Source organism: Bidens hawaiensis, unplaced genomic scaffold (assembly GCF_021521415.1).
Source record: "Bidens hawaiensis isolate Kalapana, Puna unplaced genomic scaffold, B.hawaiensis_p1.1 tig00056171_1, whole genome shotgun sequence".
NCBI classification, from domain to species: domain Eukaryota; kingdom Viridiplantae; phylum Streptophyta; class Magnoliopsida; order Asterales; family Asteraceae; genus Bidens; species Bidens hawaiensis.
The window spans coordinates 17,440-40,191 of NW_027500133.1; the positions used below are offsets into that span (position 1 = coordinate 17,440).

At 35.3% G+C, this 22,752-nt stretch overlaps 1 pseudogene across 1 annotated transcript; it reads left to right on the plus strand.

Annotated features, from left to right (window-relative positions):
- Window positions 1-1,620: 1,620 nt before the first annotated feature.
- LOC143601381 (SAC3 family protein B-like) lies at window positions 1,621-17,511 on the plus strand (annotated as a pseudogene). The gene is made up of 10 exons (XR_013147639.1): window positions 1,621-2,380; window positions 7,921-8,021; window positions 11,777-11,992; window positions 13,109-13,336; window positions 13,415-13,506; window positions 13,583-13,676; window positions 14,744-14,836; window positions 14,917-15,645; window positions 15,725-15,839; window positions 15,907-17,511. The product of XR_013147639.1 is annotated as an SAC3 family protein B-like (transcript).
- The last annotated feature ends 5,241 nt before the right edge of the window (window positions 17,512-22,752 follow it).

The window sequence follows — 22,752 nt, forward strand, 5'->3', positions numbered from 1 at the left end:
CCCACATATCTAACTTCCTATTATAGTTTACTTAAAGGGTATAATTGAAAAATTGTATTTTCTTTTCTTTTCCTCTCAACTCGAGGACACATAAAATGCTTAATTTTCTTTCTTTTCCTTTTCTTTTCATTAAACTCGGGAACACGAAATAAAATCACACATTTTCCTTCCCCTAGCTTTCTTTTCTGTTCTAATTCCCCTTCCTTCCCCTCCCCTCTTTAAATGAAAATCGGGAACACAACGTAAGTTCTCGTCCTGAATCAGTGAAATTGAGAATTCGAAAGAGGTTTGAGTTATGGGGATGAAGAAATTGATAAATCTATACTATATAATAAACAAAACTTTCTTATTGCCACATGTCATAATCATATTAATCATTACAAAATTTTCCATATTCTCTCTCATATTAAATACATTTATCTTTATTATTAATAATTTTGTATTTTAAATTTTCCTTCTTATCTCTCATATTAAATACACTATGTTAGCTACCCGTGTAGCACACGGGTTAAAATAAATAATTTTATTTAAACAATAACATTATGTGACATACAAAAAATTTATTCAACAAATATAAAAATATATTATATGGTATAATAAATTACACACTATACAAGATGGAAATAGAAAATTTATAAATCTCTAAATATTTCTTGATACAAAATATGTGTAGTTTTATTTGTAACTTTACTTGTTTTTTCAAAACTTAGTAGTTTCACATTGTTTGTGATTTTAACTCTAGATAATGCAACAAATAACTGGTCATGGGTTAAAACAAATTGTCTAAAAAACAAACCAACAATCTACAATGATTGACCTTCGCTTTTGTTAATCTTTATTCCAAGCAAAAATTAAGTGAAAATTTCATTCTTTAAAATTAGTACTTTTATCTAAAGGTGTAGGATTAAAAAATAAAATAAAATTGTGAGTTTCAATATTATTTCCGGATATGATTTCGGCTTCTATAGCACGATTATCATATTGTATTTTCACATGCATGTAGCTTAATTTCATTGCATAGACCAATTTTCTAGTTAATATTTTAATCAACATCAGCTTTTAGAACTAACCTATGACTTAACAACCTTATATTTTGAGGTCATTTAAGAAGTCAAGAAATTAATACGTTCTTGTAACGTATCATTTTATGTCTGATAGATACCATATGGAGAATATAAGGATATACAAAGTCAATTTATCGTCTGATTAACAGTGTGCTAACGTTTAACAGTTGTATTCCAAAAGTAAGAAGTTGTATTTACCGCATGAAAAACCAAAACATGTAGTATAATGTTAATATTTTTGTGGATGTTTAAGATAAAGAACTTAACATAAATGATGGGTTGATTAACTAACAAATTAAAAAAAATGTTGTAAATTACTACTTTTTTAAACTAACTCGTGGATCGAAACCCGTTATAATAATAAATTGTTTTGACTTCAACCATGTTTGATACTTTAACCGGTTAAAGAAGTCGTCGTTTAAATTAACATAAACCTGAAGAAACTAATCCAACCGAATTTCCTCTTCCAAAACGCAATAGGTAAATGATCTTCGGTTGCAGGCAAACAACTATGCATATGATGATGGTACCGAAAGGTACAGTGCTGTTGACCACAAGTCCTGTATACAGTTACAACTCCCAGGGTTTGAGTATGGCTTGACCGTAACACCATTTTATCGAAATACATATGTAAACAATCAATGCGCCAAATATTGTTGGTTGCCAGAAATATTCTTAGAAACAAACATAGGTTTTGTATGGTCTTGGTAGTATTATTGCATATATCAGCTTGACCAACCTTTCTTTTTGTATATATTCATTTGGTGGATGATATAAGCATCTCTTGAACCTTTTTGTTCCTGTTTTGTTGTGTAGGCCCTCTGTATCTCCTCCCAGATTAAGCACGAGGCCCGGTAGTCATGTTTGGACTCCACCGTATGCTGATCTTGATAAACCTGAAGCCCGTCCAAGTGAATTGTCTGGTCCAAAACGGACTCGGTCACCTTTATCAACGCGGGGGCACAACTCTGTACATGATGATGCCGAAAGGTATGATGCTATCAAATAGGTGCTGTATTAGAATAAACTGATTCGTTGACATTTCTTATCATTCCTGGATAATCAACTGCAGAGAATTGCAAGCGAAAGCGAAGCGGTTGGCTCGTTTTAGAGATGAACTTAGTCAACCTGAGCCAAATGAAGCTGTCAGTAGAAACCACAGCAGGCTGATGTTTTGGGTATGAATAGAAGAAAGTTCATGGCTGAAGTCTCAGATACAACAGCAGGGCATTTACGTAATAGCTACTTACAAGCTGATGCTGAAGATCAAGTTTCATCAACGGTTATTATTGGATATTGTCCAGATATGTGTCCAGGTATGTTTTCATGTCTTCTAGCTGAGGCTAACTGCTGTATAAACATTAAACACATGGCTTTAGTTTTTGAAGCTCAACTAATTGGCACATCTTGCATGCCTGATATAATTTCTTATGAGTAATGAAACTTCTAGTTAGGATCATTTTTTTCTCCTTCCGAATAACAAATAGTAATTTCAGTTTTGCCACATAAAGACGCCTCTGTTTGGATATAGGGGACACATATATTTAAGGCTTGGTGAAAGTGCCACATAGGCGGTCTAGTTAACCGCTCATTCAAGGAAACCGTTAATGGTTTCTTTTCATCTAGTCTTTTAGTAGAGCACAAATAGCTATGCATTTAAATACACAGTGTTGATAATGGCATAAGGAAAAATGGCTATATGGAGCTGTATGTTAAGTTAACTAACTATTCATGTAAATATATCACATGTTTATAAGTATCCAGTGGGATGGGTCAACCCATTTGTTACCCACAGCTAGGGCTTAATTAGAGGAGAGTCAAGTCAAGGAATCAAGAAGGGCTAAAATAATGGAAAAGCTTGAATATTTATTAGAATAAATAGGATTAGGGTTTTATCTTTTTCTTGGTCTCTGTCTTGTTTATTTTGATTGTCAAGTTTATCTTGTAACTGGAGACTTACCAGTTATCATCTCGAATTGGCTAAATCAGAGATTAGCCCCTCTTGAATCGGGCCAACTATCTTATTACTCAATAAATAAATCCTTTGTTTTCTGGGTTCTATCACATGTTTTCAAAGTCAATGTGGTCACATGTGAGACTTCCACTTAACTTGCAGGTACAAATTTATCCTGCTCTTTTCGGTTACTCTGTTAAATTTGAAAAAACTAAACTTTAACTTTTTTTTATGAAGTATAAAAAGTTACATCAAGTTATGAACATATGACCAGCATCTACACAACATCTACACACGTGTTTGAGAAATAAAGCATATCATGATCCCAACCAAGCATAACAAAGCAAACATCAGATGCTCAAGATATGATAATTAGTTACTAGTTAAATAAAATGGAGAGGTATACTGGACTAACACGTTACTTGAATCTCTCAATTAGTAACTGATCTTAAGAGGATACGACCCCTAAATAATTGAACTTAGAATAGAGTGAGAAGAGTGAACCAGAATAGCAAAAACTTTTCGTTACATAATAATGTAAATGGATATTTGAGAATCGGGAGAAATAGACTTGTATTTCACACTCTGAACTATAACATTCATTACATATTTATACTAGATGAAAACTAATATAATACTATACAAGTTGCAACATTATTGGAGACACTTGCAGAGTTGCAGGGGTAATTTGTTGCTATACTTTATTATCCAAACTTGCAAAGATAACTTCCCGCTATACTGTTTTGGGTAAGGCTTTAGTGAATACGTCTGCTAGCTGATCACCACTCCGTACGTGGGGGGTTTTAATTGTTTCATCTTTAAGTTTTTCTCGAGTGAAGTGATAAGCACTTTCTATATGTTTGGTTCTTAAATGTAATACATGATTGTTTGCAATATGACTTGTTGCTTGATTATCATACCATAGGTTCATTGGGTGTGTTTGCTTAAACCCAATTTCTCTAAGATTCCGAAACCAAACTAGTTCACAAGTAGTTTGTGCCATAGCTATGTATTCTAATTCTGCACTTTAACGAGATACAACACTTTTCTTTCTTGCTTTTCCAAGACACCACACCAGATTACCTCCCAAGAGAACCTAATAGCCGGTAGTAGAGTGCATGCTTGTTGGGTCACCATTATAATCAGCATCAGTAAATCCTTTTATTGTATGATGAGTCAAGTTTCAACTGATGACCATTGTTTAGATATAAAATTCCACGAACTGGTGCACCCTTTAGATATCTAAAAATGTGACACATAGTTTCCCAGTGTGTGGTTCTAGGGAACGACATGAACTGGCTAACCACACAAGAAAAACAATATCTGGCCTGGTGAATAGTCAGATAGTTTAACTTACCGATGGTTCTTCTATTTTTCTTGGGATTTGCCAGAAGATCTCTTTAACCTGCTTTCAACTTTGCATTTGGTATCATTGATGCATCACAAGTCTTTGCTTCGATCATTCCAGATTCTTTTAATACATCTAAGCAATATTTTCGCTGGTTCAAACATATTCTCTTACTGCAATGAGAGACTTCGATCCCTAAAAAGTATTTTAGTGTTTCTAGATCTTTTGTTTGAAACCGTGTTCCAAGGAAGTCTTTCAATTTCTTTATACCAATTTCGTCATTGCCAGTGATTACTTTCATCTACGTATACCACTAGAAGAATACACCCTGATTTTGAAGATTTAAAGAACACCGAGTGGTCATACGAACTTCTCTTTAACCCAAATTTAGTAACTATGGTACTGAACTTTCCAAACCACGCACGCGGAGATTGTTTTAGCCCATACAAAGATTTCTTTAATCTACACACTTTGCCTGACCCCCCTCTTCCTAAGCAATAAACCCAGGTGGTTGCTCAATATAGACTTCTTCCTTCAAATCCGCGTGTAAGAATGCATATTTGACATCAAGCTGATATAATCCCCAATCATACGTTACAATGATAAGTTGTCTACAGGAGAAAAGTTTCTGAATAATCCAAACCTTATGTTTGAGCGTAGCCTTTTGCTACTCACCGAGCTTTTAATCGTGCAAGTGAACCAACGGGATTGACTTTTAATCGTCCATCAGTTCTTTCACATATTCACAATGATTGATGAGTGACAGAACATGCACATCAATAGAGTTCTTGATTTTCAGGAACAACCGAGCGTCATTTTGCAACCATTGATCTTGAGTTTCATGTGTTGGAGGATTAGAGGTGAGGTGAGAGGCTTTCCCGATGCTGCGCGGTAGATACAAATGGTCTTGCTCCATTGGAAGAAATTGGTGCCATCGAGTTTGTCAGTTAGCCGAGTTGGTAGAGATGACACATCTGCAAGATTAGGAATAACAACAGAACTAGTGATTTTCAGAGTCACTTTTGGTTTTACCAGAGTCAGCCATATTTTTGACCAGAAAGCTGAGTCACATGTTAATCAGAAAACAGGAAATAAACGAGAATCTATTTGCTGAGAGGTCTGATGTGCAGAATAGAACAGGTTTTCTGATGTAACTTGGAAAGTATTCTGAATGATGAATGAGGAGATCAGATATTTAATATTTGATGCAGCCTTGGTATTTCTGATGACAAGAAATCAGTTTCTGATAACAGGTTTCGATATCTGATGCAGAACTGATCTGAACACAAGAACATGGTGTAGAACAGAAATGAACACAGAATCAAAAATCAAAGTATATAGGGATGTTTTGGATATATGAGACACAAAGAATGAAAAGTGATCGTTCGATGCGGGATAGGCCCTCACGCGCAGGCGTGAGACAGCGGTGGTGGCGTGTGGATTGTTTTTCTGCAGTGACATAATTAGGGGCTGCAATTCGGAGGTAGGTGAAGGTGAGATGAACCAGTGACTTGAAAACAAGATTTATGTTTTATCTTGAATACGAGCTGGCTGGTTAAGAACAGATTGATTCAGATGGTTTTGGCTCTGATACCATGTAAATGGATATCAGTTAACATATATAACCATAGATTAGAACAGAGAATTGGGAGAAATAGACTTGTATTTCACACTTCGAACTATAACATTTATAACATATTTATACTAGATGAAAACTAATTAATACTATACAAGTTGCCACATTATTGGAGACACTTGCTGGGATAATAATATTCTGTATTTGAGTTTGTTAAAACTAACAGAAATTGCTGCATCTTGCATCAGTCTGAGCTCTACCAAGGGCCATGTCAATATTTTGGTATTATGAGCATCTAAACTATGAGTGAGTTGACCAGCCAGAGGTTGTGAATGTATGGTTGAGATTTGTATCAACCAACATTAAGTTATTTGACTGTTGGTTATATGGAATAAAATTAAATAATACGCAAGAAGCAGTGTTGCTTACATAGAGGTTATACATATAGCTTTTTAGGTTATACATAGAGGTTATTTATATATGCTATATCTAATTTTGCGTGTGATGATAGAAGCTCTTCATGAATATAAAAATGCTATATATATATTTTGAAATTGAGAACTTTGAGAACCATTTTAGACCACAAAAAACACTCTTCTTAAAAAAAAAAAATTTATAAAACAAAAAAAAAACTCGAAAATAAAAAAAGTAAAAAAACCAAAAAAATTTATTTTTCATCCCGGCTTTATAAAAAAAAATAAAAAAATTGAAAAAAAAATATCGGTTTAACAAAATTATACACATATGTATAATACTTATTTTTTTAAATTTTATACACGTTTTTTTTATACACATATGTACAATTTATGGTAAATGATAATGTGCATATGTGTACATTATGTAACTAGAGATCGAATGAAATTATACACATGTGTATAATACGAAGTGTTTTTTTTTTTTAAATTTTTTATGAAACCGGAATGAAATATAAGAATTTTGTTTTTTTTTACTTTTTAAAAATTTTTGTTTTTTTTCGTTTTATGATTTTTTTGAATATTTTTTTAGAGGTTTTTTTGTGGCTCAAAATGGTTTTCAAAGTTCTCAATTTCCAAAGGGTTCTCTTAGGATCCTTACCCTATATATATATATATTTTGTGTACGTGATGTGTGCGTCTTCTCCTCTCGCCTTGGCACCGGGGAATCGGGGATACTATTGCCTCGGTGCATCTTGTGCTTTTAAAAACAACGGGCACATGTTGTCTCTGTTCTCCTTCCTTTTATGCAGTTATAGTCTGCCTTCTTTGTGGAGACTGGAGTGGATAGTGAAGAATACTTTCTATTTGTTAAGTAAATATATTTTTTGGTTACACCTATCATTCAGCGTTCAAAACCAGCTCATGTTGAATTTTTAAATGATCCTCTTTTCAACAGCTTGTGTTAGAAAAGCCCTTTTATTTTACTGTAAAAGGTTTACGTCTATCCCTTTTTATTTCAAACACAGATTAAGAATAACACAAATTATGAAGCAGGTTCTATATTTCACCTAAATTTTGATTTAAATTGTTCTTTTATTAGTTGAGCTAACTGAACTTAAAAATATCTTTAGACTTCTTATTTATTTGACTTTTTGCTCTATTTGATTATCTAATTAGGGTACTTATTATCGATTGATAAAAAATTAAATGTTTGGTGTTTACTTTTAAAACTTTTTCTACCTAATATAAACATATTATCGACTGATAAAAAAGTCTCCTAAGTTTAATCAAACAAATAGTTGATGCCTTGGATGTTATTGCCTTTCTGTTTCGAGTTTTAGTATGTTTACATGTCTAGTTTTTTTTTTTTTTTTCTGAAAGACTGAAACACCATATCTTTGTAGTTATCCAGTCACTTATATATTTATGTTATTTTTGAGAGGGCATGACTTTTGTTAGTCACCAGATCTTTGTAGTTCCAGACTTTTAAGTGTATTGAAAGCCGTTTAATGTGAATGATCTTTAACAACCTTGCACTTATTATTTGCTGATTACTGTTTCAGAGCAAGAAAGAGCAGAGCGAGAGAGGAAAGGAGATCTCGATCAATATGAACGTTTGGATGGGGATAGGAACCACACAACTGAATATCTTGCAGTTAAAAAGGTTAGCGTGTTGGGCTTGCTTTTAACATTGGGCGGTGGACCCACAAACATTTTGTTGCTCTTCTGCGTTTTCTTTTAACTCATTAATGCGTTAACTATGACTAGAAATATAATATTATTACAGTAGCCCAGTAGGTATGATCTTAATCTATGAATAAGCATCATTTAGAGGTTTACATTAAATACACTTTTCTTTCAACTTGTTTTGCTAATATTTTTGTTTGTCATTTGAGGTTAAAAAAAGGGGCAATTTCATATATACCCTTACAAATATTGAAAATATCATACATACCCATGCAAAACTAAAAATATCATATATGCCCTTGCAAAGTTATTAATATATCATATATATCCAATTCATTAAAAAATTTTAAATGACCATATTACTCTAGTTTGATTAGATGCGATAAAAGGTTTATAATGTAGACCATTCGATGTGATAAATCTTCGAATAAATTTTGAAGAAGTGACGAGAGACAATTTGGTTGTTGTTAAATGTGAGAAAAGTCGATTAAAATTAAAATAATAGCATAGGGTATAAACACATTATGTAATTGGAAGGGGTAGAATGGTCTATTCGTTAAAAATGAGCATATATGAAAGTTAAGTTTTTTGAAATATAACGATAAAATGGCCATTTATTAAATTATTATTATTGAATAGGGGTATATATGATACTTTAACTGTTTTATAAGGACATATATGATATTTTAGTTACTTTGTAAGGGCATATATGATATTTCAAGTATTGTTTGGGTATATATGATATTTATGTTGTTTATAAGGGTATATATGAAATTAATCCAAAAAAAATTCCACACTGCCTTCTTTAATGAGTTCTGTTTGTATATATTGTTTAACGAGTAACAAAGTTTCTGTTGGGTTATGAAGGCCTTTGGGCCGGTTTTATTAGGAGGCCCGGTTTTGGCTCCTAATTATGTTTAACCCTAATCTTGTTTATTATATATATCCCATCATGTAATTGTAATCTTGGTTCTGAGCTAATAAGAAAACCTAGTTGCAGCCCGTGGACGTAGGTCCCCTCGCGGGGACCGAACCACGTTAAATTCTTGTGTCGTTTATATTTTCGTTTATGCGTGTTTATCGTGGTGCATGTGTGTGCTGTTTCGCTTCCGCGCGCCGCTTTGTTCCTAACAAGTGGTATCAGAGCCTTGGCTCGTTGAACACACAGGTTGTTGCACTGGTTACGATTTCACATATTAGTTTTGGATTCCGTACGATTTCTGTTTTGTCGAAATAGAGTTTCGGTTTTGGTTTTGGCTGTCGTGTTCGAATCTGAGAAAGTCGTGGGTATCCCTTGATTTCGACTGTGATTTTCTGGTTCGTGAAATAAAGGTTGCAGGTGTGACTGTTGCGAGGTGGCCGGTTCATCAGTTTTCCGGCGATTCGGCGAAGGAGGAGCAACCGGAGTTGACCAGGTTATGTTAGCCGGATAATGCTTTAAGGTCGCTGAACAGAATCGTGTTAACGATCGCCGGTGACGGAGGCTGTTGGGCAGTTTGCCGAATGCCGAGCCACCGTGGTTCGACGGCAAGTGTGTTAACCAGATATGTGTAACAGAAGTTGCAAGTGCAGGTATCAATATTTTAAACCCTAGGTGGGCCATAGATTATTTTGTTCTTTTGCTGGACCATGTTTGAAAAACAAAAAGGAGCTAGTGGAGTTTTTTCTTGAAACTAGGCCTTTCTTGTTTCACTGTTTGTGCCAAAAAGAACATCAGGACATACAACTTTTAGTTTGTGTTCTTTTTATGGTTTTTGGGTTTTGGTAGTATTTCAAGTTTGGGTTTTGGCGTTATTATCAACCATTATTATTTTAACCCGGTTTTGTGAAGACCATTTAGGTTCGGGTTCAGATTTGTTTGCAAGAGATTAGTCTGAGGTAACTTTATATAGTTTATTTACAGTTAGTTGATTTATCGGTTATTGCAAGAGCAAATCGGTTTATTTGGCAGTCATCTGTTGAACAATCGTCAAGTTTAGGCCCGTGCCCTTGTTGTGTCTGTTCACTGTCTTCGATTTGTTCTCGTTGGTTATTGTTATAACTGAAGACGAGGTGGTTATGATCGGAATGTTGACGGTTATGGATTTTGGTTGATTGGTTTGTCATGTGAACTTGGATATAGTACTGGTGATGGATAAACTTGGAGAAAATGGAACCAGCGGGTGTGCTGGTGACGGCATAAGTGAAAAAAAAAATGAGGTTAGTGGCAAGTCATGTAAACTATTGCTCGTTTGGATGATCTTTCGGTTAGGGTTTGAGTTAACTGATCGTGTGTACGGTCATAGAACCCTTGGTACCGCTTGATTTTATGAAAGTTCTACTGTTGTTATAGTTGTTTGCCTGTTAGCTGGTTCGAAACTGTGATTATTACTTCTTGTTCGTTTGGAATTGTGAAGTTATATCTTGTTTGGTGGTGATTAGTGGTACACCATTTGAGAGGTTCATAATCTCGTGTTGGGTAAAGTTATTTGCCGGGATAGTACGAGTGGGGTTCATCTCATGGAGTGTTGGTGTGGCATGGGTTGGGATAACAGAAACAGTGGGAGCTGGGCATAGTCGACTTGGTAGGTTGCGTAGAGGTGAGACATTTTAAGAGTCGATGTCGAATGATTTGGAATTCTGCTTTTGAGAATGTATCTGAGGTTGATGCATTGGGACTCAGTGAAAGCGGTGACGACTCATGGGTTCAAGATTATGGTATGCTTTATTTCTTGTTACTCACTTCAATGAAGCATTGTTGAATCTTTTAGTTAAAGACTTTGGAAGATACGGTCTCTGTATCGTCGGAAGAAGTGAACCAACTTTCGAGTTATAAAGTCTTGGCTCGCTGAATCAGGTAGAGCTAAGGGGTTTCAGTTTGCAGACATGAAGCCTGGAGCCACAGTGATGTTAGCTTGAGCGTATTCGGAGGTCTGAACATGTTCGGGGTTTTGGTAACAGTGGGAGCACGCGGTGTGTTCTAGGTTTGTTTCCAAAGGGACGTTGAGTTCGGAAGACTGGGAAATCCGAATGTGAAAATCTCTCCTGGTATAGTCTGCTGATTTGGAGAGTGTTTATCCTCTGGAAGTCTTTGAAGCCGGTTGTGTGAGTAAGTGAGAGTCGGTTAAGATTGAGGATGAGTCATTGGCGAGTTTTGTCATGGCTGGGTCTAGGATGACCGGATTGGAGTTTTCGGGAGCTTCAATAGGCCTTTCAGGTAACTGATGAGAAGGGCGGATGCAACCAGGGTGTGGATTGGTAGAAATCTTAGTTTGTTCCTAGAGAACTGGAGGCTTGGAGAACTTCTTTTGTTGAAGTTTTAGCTAGTTCTTGGAACTGGAGGCTTGGTAGATTTCTATTACTGAAGATTACTAGAGTTACTGGATGAATGAGATTGTTATATTTACTTGGATGGCAGGCTGGAATTTATCGCAAGGCCTTCAAGTGGGAGATTGTTGGGTTATGAAGGCCTTTGGGCCGGTTTTATTAGGAGGCCCGGTTTTGGCTCCTAATTATGTTTAACCCTAATCTTGTTTATTATATATATCCCATCATGTAATTGTAATCTTGGTTCTGAGCTAATAAGAAAACCTAGTTGCAGCCCGTGGACGTAGGTCCCCTCGCGGGGATCGAACCACGTTAAATTCTTGTGTCGTTTATATTTTCGTTTATGCGTGTTTATCGTGGTGCATGTGTGTGCTGTTTCGCTTCCGCGCGCCGCTTTGTTCCTAACAGTTTCGGTGCAATTTTCAGTACACTAGGACTGCTGAGAGGGAAGCTGCACTTATACGACCGATGGAAATCTTGCAGAAGACAATGGATTATCTTCTGAACTTGCTGGATCAACCGTATGATGATAGATTTCTTGGTTTATACAACTTCCTGTGGGACAGGATGAGGGCCATCAGGATGGACCTCAGGATGCAGCATATCTTTAATCTTGGAGCTATAACTATGCTTGAGCAGATGGTTTGTTCTCGTCCTTTAATCTTTTAAATAACTCAATCTAAACAACACATTCTTTTACAATATTATTGTTGTTAGACGCGGTGTTTTTAACTATTTTGAACCATTGAAATTTGAAACATATACTGTACAATGTATCCATACCCCGATGCTATAATATGTAGGGTTAGGCTAAAATACAAAGGGTCACAAAAATGAGAATGGTGAGAAGGATTTGTGACCTTAAAAAAACCCCTCAAAAAAAGTTCAAGAAAAATAATAAAAAAACCATAACTCGAATATAAGTCAAAAACGAAAAAAATAATTTAAATGTTTCCCTGTCGTCCTTGTTCATTAAAAGAAAAAGACACAATGACGGAAAAAAAACACAATGATAAATAAAAAAGACACAATAGATTGCAAAATATAACACAATACCGAGAAAAATATAACACAATGTTGAGTAATATAACACAATATCTAGGAAAAAAGATACAATGTCAAGGAAAAAAGACTCAATGACGAAAATAAACAAAAAACACAATGATAAATAGAAAGACACAATCATCTTTTTTTTTATTTGAACAAGGATGATGGGGGAAACATTTTAGTTTATTTTTTATTTTTATTTTTTAAATTGTTTTTAAACTTTTTTCATTTTGATTTATATTTTGAGTTATGATTTATTTACTTATTTTTTTTAGGCCACAAATTCTTCTCATCTTTCTCATTTTTGTGATCCTTTGTAGAATAAATCAACCCATATATATATATGTGGCAAATACAACATATTTACTTATGAATTGGCCAATGCAGGCTGATATTTTTGTTATAATGGGTCAAGCATGTAAAATAAGAAAAAAGAAAATGGAAAGCTTAAAAAGGGAACAGGTCAAAATGCGTTGAATGAATTGAAGTGATTCATGCATATAACCTTCTAAACCATTTTATAAGAAAATGAAAATTTTGGAGAAAGTTGTTTTTGATGAACCCAGTCCGTACAAAAGGTATATGTATGGCCACCTCTACGTATTGTATTGTGAGCTTTTTTTATTACTTTTTACATTATGCTTTTGATGAATTTAGATCATGATTGGATTTCCGTTTGTCAATAACTTATGTGCTGTTTCTGGATGTCAGATACGGCTTCATATTATTGCGATGCATGAATTATGTGAATACACGAAAGGAGAAGGTTTTTCAGAGGGATTTGATGCGCATCTTAACATAGAACAGATGAACAAAACATCTGTTGAGTTATTCCAGTTGTATGATGACCACAGGAAGAATGGAATAGAGGTGCCCACAGAAAGAGAATTTAGAGGTTATTATGCACTTCTCAAATTGGACAAACATCCAGGCTATAAAGTAAGTCATCTGCAAACATGTTTATGCTACGTAGTTTATGTAGCCAATGGTATTTTTGACACGTGGAAGTCATTGTAGGTTGAACCTTCAGAACTCTCACTCGATCTTGCCAAGATGACACCTGGGATACGACAAGCTGAACAAGTTCTGTTTGCTCGTAATGTAGCTAGGTTTGTATAATCTATTAGATTGTTAACATGCATGTTCTTTTAACACGGCTCATTATATTTTCTTGTTTTGTTTCAGATCGTGCAGAACTGGGAATTTTATAGCATTCTTTCGTCTGGTTAGAAAGGCTAGCTATCTTCAAGCATGCTTAATGCATGCTCACTTTGGCAAGGTCTAGTCTTCTTTTATGTATTTATTTTTTATATATATGGGCTTTTAGGTAACACGTTGAAACAGGTTTAGATCTGAATCTTTGAATAAAGTAGTTTAGGACGTTTGTCTTAAAAATAACCCAAATCGACCCATTCATAAGTAGTTAAGGGTGCAATCATGTCTTGTTGGTGGGTTGAAATGTTGAATTGATGAACCGAACATGACACGTGTAACCCATTTATCTAAACGAGTCATACGGGTTGGCTGTAAATAGGTGGGTGGGTACTGGGTAGTAATCGGGTTGTAATTAATGTCATCGTGTTAACAGGTTGGCGTGCTATAGTAAATGGGTTAGACAGGTTGCCAGATTGAAGTGCGTAAATGGGTTGACCTATTATATTAAATTGGTTAAACACGACCGTTCTATTTTTACTTGTGATGATGTTGACCCAACTGCTTCATAAACATGTGATGTTAACTAGTGGTGTCAATCGTGTCGGGTTGATGGTTGGCGGGTTCGCGTGTTGGGATTCTTCAACCCTAACCCAATAGTTATTTGCGCCGTGTCATGACGAATCCAATTTAATTTTTGTCATGTTCGGGTCGTCTTTTGTGTTGATCCTTTCAATGTTTATTTGTTAATATGAGTTACAACCAGTGACATCGTAATAATTCAAGCATTCAGTTACTTCTGAGTCAAATGAAACCTTTTGTAATTGGTGTGATTTAATTTATTTTTTTTATTTCTTTACTTCTCATCTCTAATTACAAACTTTGATATATATATTTTGCTCGATATTAGAAGAAGTGAATGAAAATGATTAGAAAATGAGTAATTAATTTATAAATCAAAACATTTAGATTTAAAATAACATTTTTCATCTTCAAAATCGAAATATAAACTTTAAAAAAAAACCCTTAAATGGGTTGACAGATTAAGCCACATTTAAACTTGTTGTATTTGGGTTAACCCATTTATTAAACAGTTAACAAAACGGGTTTTGCTAGCCAAACCAAAAGCTGTTTTGTTTTTTTTTTCATGAATTGCCACCCATGTTGACCCATTTATGAACTTTATTTCCTCAGTTACGAACTCAAGCACTTGCTGCTCTACACAGTGGCCTGCAGAATAACCAAGGAATTCCCGTTATCCAAGTCGCCAAATGGCTTGGAATGGAGGTAATTTTTCTTTCACTAATTTAGTTTCGTTAACCATTTGTAATCATTGTTTTATAGTTTTAGTATTTACTTAAATTCAGGAGGAAGACATGGAAGACCTTTTGGAATATCACGGATTCTCTATAAAGGAATTTGACGAGCCATATATGGTAAAGGACGGACAATTTCTAAATGGAGACACTGAATACCATTTAAAGTGCTCAAAACTTGTTCATCTAAAGAGATCCACAACTATTGTGGCCGACGTTTTATCTCCTCCCACTCGTTTAATGGAATCTTTGCCTCCGAAAGTTTTCCCGGTTGACCATACGCAACCAGAATCACCCGTTTTTCATAAAGAAAAGATTCCATTTTTTGCAAAGGCCGTTGATAGCCAAACTCCAATTTTTTCAAACGATATGCAACAAGAAGCATTCGTCAAAATCGACACACGACTGCGACCAGTGGTTTCCATTCCAGCAATAGTTGACAGCATGAAACTTTCAAGTTCCTCACCACAGGATATTTTCAAAACTAGTAGTTCTTTTAAGTCTCCCAAATCTGTGTCTACAAGTTTCACAAAACCAAGTTTTGATAAACTGTTTAGGAACTCTTGAAAAGCATAACCAGTTAAACATGTTTGCGAATAATGTATATGTAGAAGAAACATTGCCAGATGTACAGCCTGTTGAAGAAGATCCAGTTATCCAAGAAGTAGCGAAACTCGAACCTGAAAACATGATTCAACAAGCGGGAAATGAAAATGAAAATGAAATTGATACATCCGTAGATGAACAAGTTGCAGAGGCAAAACTTAAGCTAATATTCAGGTACTAGTTTGTACTTTGTACCATTGATTTAAAAGATATTTTCATGTGATGCATCTTTAAATCTATTATTTCGATGTAGGCTATGGAGACGCCGTGCTTTTATAAAAAAAGATTTACGTGACAAAAAACAACTGGCAGCAACTGCTGCATTAAGTTCCCTTTCACTGGGCCCTCCAGTGCGCCAATGCAAAGAGGTACACTTGTTTTTTCACTTTCATTTCATCTTACCATGTTTTCATTCGATCTTTTTTGTTCGTGAAGCAATTAGAAGTTGCGGGTGACTTTGACTTTGACCGTGTAATGCGCGAGAGATACGAGAAACAACAACAATTGCGGTCCAGACTTAATGTTTCTTATGCGGTAGCCGCTACGCTCGGTAAACGTAACAAGTATCCTAATTGCATTTGCTGGAAATTATTATTTTCTTCTTTGGATCGGGCTTCATGGTTGCTGTATAAGCTTATGCCTGAAAATATCAGTAACAATGATGAGGAGATAGTAGCGTCTTTGCCAGGTGTCACAATATGAAAATCATCTAGTGATTTGACTTATTATTTGTCGGTGATTAGAAACATACAAGCTGATGATGATCTTGTTGAAGAAGCAGTTTTGGGTGCAAGTGCGGTCATGTTTTTAGCATCTGACTTGTTCTCATGGGAATTGCAAAAGATCCGCCTTCATAATATTATATCTTTAATTCCTCATGCTTCGCGGTTGCCGCTGTTGGTCTTAAGCGGTTGCAGCCCGTCAACTATAGTTGAAAATTTAGGGCTCAATCGAATCGATAAATCAAAAATCTGCTCGGTTTCTGTTCTCCCAATCGACAGTGACGAGAGTTTAAAAAAGGCACTGGATTGGCTTGCAAGTGAGAGCCCGGTACAACCCGTTGTTCACTATGTTAAAACACGCGAATTAGTTATGGACCGCTTACACTTTAATCCTCATAAAACCAGCCCAAAAGAATGCATTTCAGCCATCAACAAAGCTGTCGATGAATCCGTTAAAGAGATTTGTGATGCTGTAAAGTCAAACCCTGCCAGCTGGCCCTGCCCTGAGGTCTTGTTACTCGATTACCAGATTTTGGAATCTTATCTGCCTAGTGTCGGATGGAGCTCGGCTTCAAGAATCGAGCCTCTCGTTCAAACTTTGAATAACTGTAAGTTACCAAACAACAAATCTTGGTGCTCTTTGACTGGGTCTGATATCCACAACCAGAAAGTGCAACTTGAGCAGCTGTTGGTGACGTACTTGACTCCTTTAATCGGGTCACACATGGCCCAAAGAGAAGCGTCTACGTTGATACAAACTTGCGTGAGGCTTGAGCTGCACGGTTCGACCTACTGCCTGGTTCCAAAGTGGACGGTAATCTTCCGCCGGATATTCAACTGGCAGCTGACCGGTCTATCTAATGCAACTGCGTATGTGTTGGACCGACATGACGATTCTTTACAAAGTTTTGAAGATGAATCATCGTGTAATCTGAAATCACTGTCGCTAGATGAAATGATGCAAGTTATGATAAGGCCCGGGTTGGAACAACGGGATTACAAGGATTTGGAAGCGGAGGCTCCGTTTGAAGTTGAAGAAGTTGAAATGGCGGTTGATTATGTAGAAGAAGAAGAAGAAGAAGAAGAAGAAGAAGAAGAAGAAGATGAAGAAGAAGAGAGGAAGGTGAATGTGAATGAGAGGAGTTTAAGCAGATTGTTGGAGCAGTGTAACATTGTGCAGGATATGATAGATAAGAAGTTATCCATATACTTCTAATAGGATGCTGATGCTGATGCTGATGCTGATGTAATGTGAGTTATTTGGTTACTTTTCAAACAGGAAAATTTTATGGACATTTTTACTAGAGTTGAGAGCATTCACAAGGTTAATCTTTTTTTTATTTAAAAAAAATAGATAGATATTTTCTACTTTTAGGTTCTCTTTATAAAATATGCGTCTTTGTTTATTTGGTTAAAACGAATCTGGTTGTAATGGGATAACGAAAGTCATCAAATTAATCATCAAGTTAAACCTATTCAAAGAGATTCAAGCCCTGAATACTTGTAACTGAGAAACTATCTTAACAGAATCTAAGGATTTACAGTTAAAAAAGTGTCCCGTCTAGTTAGGCGAATGAACGAACTCCTTGATTTTTAAAACTTAAAACTGTATTACAAAAGCGTTTAGAAAAAAATGAGGATTTCATACATACGTCGCCCTATAAATTTCTTAGATATCATGCAATTGTATCTTTTTTATTTGGATATATTATTTAAGAAATTTCACCAATCCAGGCAAATCATTGTAATAGAAGTTTCTTACAGGACTTGTATAATTCCAGCTTTGATTTGATTGATTGTTAGTATACATTGTGTGATTTAGTGATGCTTTTATTCTTGGTTCATGGTTCAATAATACTTGCTCGAATAAAATTTGACTAATTCTTAAAATTAGAATATATTTGATATGTAAAGTGGATTGGACATCTATTATATTTAACAAGTTTATAGCCTTATAGGGATACTTATCAAAGCCTTCCAAAAAGTGTGTAAGGGGAGAGGTTAACGTGCTAATTGTGAGAATCAAGTAAAATAATTATATATACAAGTAGAGTAATCATGTAATTACATCACAGTAATTATGATGTAATTACATAATTACTTTATTTGTATATGTAATTACTCTATTTAATTCTCACAATTAATACGTTAATTATATCTGTATGTTAACTTTTCACTATCTTTTATTATAAAGCAAAGCCTTAAGGGTGTGTTTGTTTGGCTCTGAATGGAATCAACATTCAGAGCTTAAGGTCTGATTCGATCATATACATGTGTGTTTGGTTGGTTACAATAAAATCTCTTGATGGTTCAGTAAACACATCTCTGAACCATTTACCTTCAAGATATTTCTGACCCATTCAGCAGACAATATACACTCTTTACCTTCTTCACCACCCATCTTCATCATGGATCTTCACCTCCGTATCGTCGACCACCACTGCCATTTCCATCCTCGTCGACCATCACCTTCATCACACCATGTCTATTTATACGTTGATTCCATCTTCATCCCTAACCAGGTTCAATTTCTGTTTTTTGATTCGATCGATTCTAGAATCGATTTAGATTTAATTGATTTTTTATTTCGATTTAATCGATTGTTTGATTCAGTTTAATCAGAATCTGACTGTTTGATTCAAACGAATTCAGTCCAGTCAGAGCGGGTCGATCTAAAGCGTGTCCACTTTGGTGTATAAATGGCTTTTGGGGTGATTTCACATACCATCAATATATTTGGTGTTTTACATTTTTTTAAAAGTTGAATGTGTAATTTATGTTGGCGAGTGTTTTCGGGTATAAAAACGTTTTTTGCTTCTAATTTTGGGTATAAACACATTCTTCGCTGTTGTTTTCAATCGGGCCTGCTGCATTGTTTATTAATCAAACTCCTATTTTTTTGCAATTAAACTTTAATAAGTAAGGGTTATAAATATTACATAGATAAAGTGCTAACGGGCTGATTTTTTGAATACTACATTTTTTTCTTTACTTTTTTTGATCTTTTTCAAGCGTTGCTAACAGGCTGATTTTGAAAACCTGCACATCCCAACAGTAATGCCAGTTTGATTTTTCTAACCTGATAAGTTAGAGGCATTCACGGTTTGGTTTAAAGACGTGAAACCGCCCAATAATACTTTTGTGGGAAAACCTTAAATATGAACACCAAACTATTAAGTATTAACTTACATATTGAGCTTAGACAAGGGGAGGAAGGTTACAATTGTCACAACCCCCGACCCCTATACCTTGGGAGGGAAGCCGTGAACAATGATTGGTGGTATCGGTGTTTATTAAATTATTTTGCAGCGAAATATTTCATCAGAACCGTAGTTAGGAAAAATGATCAGAGTTATAAAAACACCATGGTTGTTATTATAATAAACCGGGAGTTTAATCCATTTTGATACAAACATAATTTTTATAGGGATAAACCCTAATTTACAAAACAAGTTTCTTTATTCTTGTGACAAGCCACTTATTTAAGCTGGAAGCCCGCATACATCATTCATTTGTCTCTAACAAAGTCACCTGAAACATGTTTAAAATATTTAATCAACAAGAAATACTGGTGAGTACATTCATTTGTAAATGACACATTTTACAGTTACAGCATTAAGATGTTTTTACACCTGTCTGCTTACAAATTACCGAAAGGTACTTGTCACTCGACCGTATCTCGTATCTATGACTGTGGTCATATTACTTACTGGCTAACACTTGTCCAATAAGTAACGTGTAATAGCCCAGTAGGCAAGCCTTGTATACAAAACCCCACAATACCAGTAGTAACCATCCCGTAAGTCTACAGAGACTTAATCACTGTAATGTATTTAAAATACTTTTAAATATATTTGAAAACATTTAGACTATCTGTCATGAGTTTTATAGGTTTTGAAATTATCATGACAGTGTCAAGAAAATAGTTGTCTTACGCAAATGTGAGTTGTACAAAAACTCGAATGTCTCACCTTGCGAGTTTACAATTAAAAGAACGCCTCTTGGTATTAAACACCTAGGATAAACACAATGTAGTATACCTAGATTAATATAAAACCAATAATCATAACGATAATCATGAGAGTAGAAACTTTACACGATGGCACAATGTCATACCTTAACAGGCAAAGTTTTTGGATTCGCGTATATATGTTTCTTTCGATCGGATAGGATATCGCTACGATCACCTGGGTATTATACCGTACTCTTAATTTATATATATATATATATATATATATATATATATATATATATATGATGAGTATCATTACAGAACTGTTAAATTATTTAAGAACTTGAAGGAACCATTAAAAACTAACGTTTTTTATAAAATTCGTTATATGTTAATGTTATTTTAGTGTAGTTTTATCATTTTGTATATCTATATTTACGATTACAATTTTAAAAATTAGTTTTTTATACATATCTATGTTTTATTTTACACATATGTAAATTTGCTAGTACATAACTTTTACACATATGTAAACTTGTGATTAATATATGTAATCAAAAATTTTTATATAAAATATGATAAAACTACTGTTAAATAATGTTAATATATAAAAAAAATTAAAAAAATATTTGGTTGTTTGGAGTTTCTAAGAGTTCTTAACTTTTTTATGGTTCTTAAATGATACCAACCCTATATGTGTGTGTGTGTGTGTGTGAAAATTCAGAGAGAAAAGAAGTTGTGGTGCGAAACGTGAACGTCTGATGTTCAAACTATTTATAGAAATTTCTGGGCGTATCGCGAAGAATCTATAGCTTCGCTGAGTCAGCCCTAGGCATGCTACGTGGCACGCCACGTGTCTCATCTGCGTAACTTCCATACTTACACGTCATCGCGTTACGCGATGAGGCTAATCCAAACCCGTCAATACTAAGGCGGCCCTTAAGCGGCGATGCGAGCGTGCGAAGTGCAAAGTGCGCCACATTGCGCCCATCGCATTTCTCCCGAGCCCGAGCCCGAGCCCGTGCGTGCGCGTGTTCAAGTGCTTCGCACCCTCCGCTAGGACCACTAGGTGCGATTTGTCTTATAAGAATATTAACTTATGAGTTTCCTTTCTTATAAAGAGCTCACTAGTTTTATAATCTAGCGATGTAGGACAAGTACTTACACTCCTATTTATACCATGGTGGAAACTTCTCTTTTTCTTTCCTCCACCAATGTGGGATGGAATTTCCTTCCCTTTTTTCTTTACTTTACCTTTGATTTGTTTTGTGGTTTGTTATAACAATAAAAACACAAAGTTTTGTCAGACGTGTAGGAAAAGATCTAAAAACACGAGGGTATTTTCGTTCACATATTTTTATTATTTTTGGAATTAGTTTATGTAGTCAATTATAAGATCTGACACTCTGCATAATAGATTGTTATCAAACAAAAAATTTCTAATTCCAATCAATTTTTCCTTCACCTCAATACCCTACATCACAAAATCATGTCATTTTTAACCCTCCATTTTTTAGCTTCCTCGACGCTGCTGCCGCCCTCGTCTTTTCCTATTGGTCATCAATGGCGTTCAAGAAAAACCTAATTCACGTTTTAATGCCGCCTAATATCCAAACGACGTATCCCCATTTTGCATATGAGATGCATATTTTATGGAAACACCAACTAGAGTTGCATATGTGGCCGCATGTCATGAAAATGGCAACGTTTATGGGTTGAGCCTGGTCTTATGGAAGCCTGGATTGAGTGAAGATTTTGGCGTTGGTTGTTTGAAAACAATATTATTCTCCCGATGTTTCCCCAAATTGAGTGATGAAGAACTGTGGTGGATGATTTGTAGGTCGGCACGATGGTTAGAGAAATGAGTAGAGGACAAGGAGTTGTAATTTTAGTCTAAGTAATTGTTTAATGAATGTTTTGAACCAAATTGTAATTATAGAGGTAGGATAATAAAAGACTCAAGATACCGAATAAAGATACATGCGGGCCACCCAGGGTACCCGCAAGAATTACCCGCAGACCATCCATATTTGACCAATGAAAGGTTGTTTATTTATTGAATAATCAGATAGGTTACAAAAGGGCTCATTATATAGAGCAACATATTACACTTACAACCCTCCACTATAATAAATACAAAATACATGGTTTAACATTCCCCGCAAGTTGAGGGCGGGGAACGACCTGTAACTTGTATTTTAAGAATAGTAATCTTTGGGACGGTAAAGGCTTTGTGAAGACGTCCGCGATCTGATATCTAGGGATTGCAATGGGTCGGGTTTGGGACGGGTCTAGGTATTCCCAGACCCGGACCCGATTATAAAACCCCGTCCCAGACCCATCGGGTATTTATCGGGTAAATACCCATCGGGTATCGGGTTTACCCGCGGGTTTCGGGTATACCCGTTAGTTTATTAGAAATACTCATCGGGTATGTCCGACTCAAATCCCATCGGGTTTCTATCGGGTTTTGAAAATACAACACAAAAAAATTTATTTTTCTAGCTTCATGATACACTTAATTCAACAAAAAGATAATATTATACCAAAAAATATATAAAAAAGATCTACGTAGTTTATAGAGGATGAGTGAGTGAATGGATGTAA